The 4,093-nt window shown below is 32.2% G+C and overlaps 1 non-coding gene across 1 annotated transcript; it reads left to right on the top strand.

Moving 5' to 3' along the window:
- The first annotated feature begins 325 nt into the window (after positions 1-325).
- On the top strand, positions 326-429 carry LOC118009766. The gene has a single exon (XR_004679033.1). It is a non-coding gene; the product is annotated as a U6 spliceosomal RNA (small nuclear RNA).
- Positions 430-4,093: the final 3,664 nt, after the last annotated feature.

Genomic DNA, 4,093 nt, shown 5'->3' with positions numbered 1-4,093 from the left:
AAAAGTATGCTTTTGGTAAAGCCATAGGTAGAATGATTTTTTTTTTTTTTTAAAGACTGGTCTTCCTAGGATATTGGCAGAGACAAAGCTGTCTTATGAGTAAAATTGATGAAAATTCTTTTGTATTTGACTTTCAATAATTACATAAGCAGAAACTGAATTATATGGGTCTTGGTTAAATACTACATACGTATGTATTTTCTCTCATCTTAAACTTTTAATTAGACACGAGATTTTGTATGAATTATTACAGCCCATAGTATGGGATAGGAATGGCGCAGAGGCAGAACAAGACTAGTTGTAATTTTAACAATATAACCACCATGTGCTTCCTTCAGCAGCACATAAACTAAAATTGGAATGATACAGAGATTAGCATGGCCCCTATACAAGGAGGACATGCAAATCTGTGAAGCATTCCATATTTAAAAACAAACAACCACCAAAAAAAACAATATAACCACCCCTAAATGAAAAAAGACACTATTCTACTCTCAGAAGATTTATTCATAAAGTAAAAGTTGCAATTATTCATAGAACCATGTGTTATTTTAGTTCTTACATATATGTATATATTAGTATAAAATATTATGCATATAGATTTCCTTCTAGAATATTGCTTAACTTATACTCAGGTTTTTTTTTTCCTTACCCATTGAGCAAACCCATACTATGCCTGTCTGAGCCACCATCATTTCTTTCCAGAGTTCTTGAAATATCCTCTTAACCTTCCATCTTGCATTTACTTTTGCCTTCCCACTACATGCCAATTTTCAGCACATTGGCCAAAGCAATATTAGTAACCTAAGTCACATCATATTACTCCTTGGTCAAACTCAGGCCATGTGCTCTGTTTCACTCAGAGTAAAAGACAAACTATGTACAGTGACCTATTTTGTCCTCTTCTATCCAACCAATTATTTCTTAGATGTACTTTTCCAGTAACCTCCCAGGGAGCACGAAATTGGCCTTTTTGCATTTTTCTTAAATATTGCAGGCATGCATGTTCATATTTCAGGGCCTCTTGAATGAAACCTTCAGTTTCTTGTACTAAGAAATTGATCTCAGATATTCACAACCTGTTCACCCATCTGTTCAGGTCTTTACTCAAATATCACCTCTTTCTCATGTGATCTAATCTGGACACCCTAACAAAAATGACTACGGCCCTTCAACCACTGAGGGGGAAAAAAAAACAAAAAACAAACAAACAAAAAAACCCCACAAAATATCCCATTTGCTCATGACTACCTGTCATTTCCCTGAGTGATCTGTCTTCTTATATTTCACCATGTAACATGCTATATCCTTTTATGTGTGGATGCTTATTTTGCAGAGCCTTGCTCTAAACTACAAACTTTCTTAATTCATGGTCTTTCCCTTCTTTTGGTCCTTGTTGAATCCCCAATAATTAGAAGAGCATAGGCAACACAGCTCACTGAGTATTTGTTGAATGAGAAAATGAATATCAATAAAAATGTAAAATATTTGGAAATTTTGGTAATATTTAATATCTTAATATATCAGATATTTGCACAATAAAGTCTTTAAGCATAAATTTGAACAGTCATCAAATCATGAACATGAAAAAAGCCAATAAAATTATGCAATGTTGATTTCTACAGAAAAAAATAGCTGCCTACACAAGGTTTCTCAACACAAATCTGAAGTCAGTCAGGTTGTGATAATCACATATTACTTCTGAAACTTACAGGGATAGCCATTTCTTTCACATGAACATTTACATAAAAATATTGTGTTTGTCTTAGTAAAATGTTCAAATATGTTTCTGCTAACTACCTTATACCAAGCCCAATGTGGATAAGCCTTCAAGTCAAAAGTAAAATGAAAGAATTGAGAAGGAAAAGCTTTCTGACAGAAACAAGTGTTATCAGTGCTAAACTCAGTGGAAATATTCTATTTTAAGCATTGAGTTTTGATGTATAAGTTATATGAAAATTGTAATAACTTTGTCTGCTAAAGAATAGGTAGTAGATAAATCCTTTGGATTACCTAAAAACTAAACTATGAAATTTCAAGAAGATAAAATGTACTTGAATTTGTTTATTCTGTTGTGAAAGATGTTACTACACGAGCAAAACTTATTTGATATTTCATGTCTATTTTATAGACAAAAATCCTATGGGCCAAGGAAAGCATATTTTAACTCTAAGTCACAAACTATAGCATAAAATTTAACTGAAAATGTTTATTAGAGGAATGATATCTACCTCTTTTGTAAAAAAAAAAAATACATTTTCAATTGTAATATCAGGTATGAGTTCCTTTTAATGTGATTAAGATGCCTGGGCACCTTTAAAGATGAATGGATATTCATTTATGAAGAAAATAAATCATCCTAAATATTTATATCTAATAGAATAATTAAAGATTGCTTTCCTATTAGTTTTTCAGATTTTCAAAAGTATTGAGAAAAAAATAAAGAAAATTATGTTTTTTGGAAAGTTACAGTTATACATTTTTGAACAAAAATTACATGCAGTATAAGCATTGTTAATTTTATACTTAGACGTAAAAAACTGCATGTGACACTAAAATTATATTTAAAGTTTCTTTTTTTTTTCTATTAATGCATTCTACATTCCTACAGGAGTTGTTGCAGATAAGAGATTGCTTGTTTGTGTATTAAAAAAAATTGTATCAAAATCAAGTTCCCATTTACCTCTGTCCCCACATACAGCCTCCCCCGCAAATCAACATCCAATGCCAGAGTAGTACAAATGTTTATAGTAGGGGAGTTTGTGCACCTGTGTGTATGTGGTGGGGGGGTAGTATATGGGAACTCTCTGTACTTTATTTTATTTTTTTCAAGTTTTAATTTAAATTCCAGTTAGTTAACATACAGTGTAATATTAGTTTCAGGAGTAGAATTTAGAGATTCATCATTTACATATAACATTCAGTGCTCATCACAAGTGCCCTCCTTAATACCCATCACCCATCTAGCCTATCCCCCATCCACCTCCTCTCCAGCAACCCTCAGTTTGTTCTCTATTGTTCAGAGTCTGTTTTATGGTTTGCCCCTCTTTCTTTGCCCCTATATTTATCTGTTTTGTTTCGTAAGTTCCACATATGAGTAAAATCATATGGTATTTGTCTTTCTCTGACTTATTTCACTTACCATAACACTCTCTAGCTTCATCCATGTTGTTGCAAATAGCAAGATTTCATTCTTTTTGGTGGTTGAGTGATATTCCATTATATATATATATATATATATATATATATATATATATATTCCATCCATTCCATTCCATTATATGTATATTCCATCCATATACCTCTATTAATGTTGATAGAGTAACAAAAATACCACTCGTATTGCCTTTAAATATAGCCTTCATTAACACTGTAAATTTATTCTGTGAGTTCTTGAACTTGACTTTGCAAAATTGTATCTAGATGAATGATTTCATTTCCTTCTAATGCTTGGATGACTTGGAGAGTCATTTGGCACTTGTCAAGCTACATTATGACATGTTATCAGCCATGTATTAGAAAACTAATTATATATATATATATATGTATATTAATGGATTATTTTATATCACACCACCTCTTCATCAGTTGATGGCTATTTGGACTCTTTCATAGTTTGGCTATTGTTGATAATGCTGCTGTAAACATTAGGGTGCACGTACCCCTTCGAATCAGTATTTTTGTATCCTTGGGTAAAACTAGTAGTGCAATTGCTGGATCATAAAGTAGTTCTATTTTTAACTTTTTTGAGGAACCTCCATGCTGTTTTCCAGAGTGGCTGCAGTGGTTTGCATTCCCACCAGCAGTGTAAGAGGTTTCCCCTTTACCCACATCCTCACTAACATCTGTTGTTTCCTGTGTTGTTAATTTTAGCCATTCTGACTGGTGTGAGGTTATATCTCATTGTAGTTTTGATTTGTATTTTCCTGATTGTTGACATCGGCAGTAGCAAGTTCTTACTAGACACATCTCCAGAGGCAAGGGAAACAAACAAACAAAAATGAACAACTGGGACTTCCTCAAGATAAAAAAGCTTATGCACAGCAAAATAAATAAATAAATAAATAAATAAATAAATAAATAAATAAATAAA

The sequence above is a fragment of the Mirounga leonina genome, unplaced genomic scaffold (assembly GCF_011800145.1).
Source record: "Mirounga leonina isolate KUSES-001 unplaced genomic scaffold, KU_Mleo_1.0 Mir_127, whole genome shotgun sequence".
NCBI classification, from domain to species: domain Eukaryota; kingdom Metazoa; phylum Chordata; class Mammalia; order Carnivora; family Phocidae; genus Mirounga; species Mirounga leonina.
Note: the sequence above shows the minus strand (reverse complement) of the source record. Positions and strands in the feature narration are given on the sequence as shown.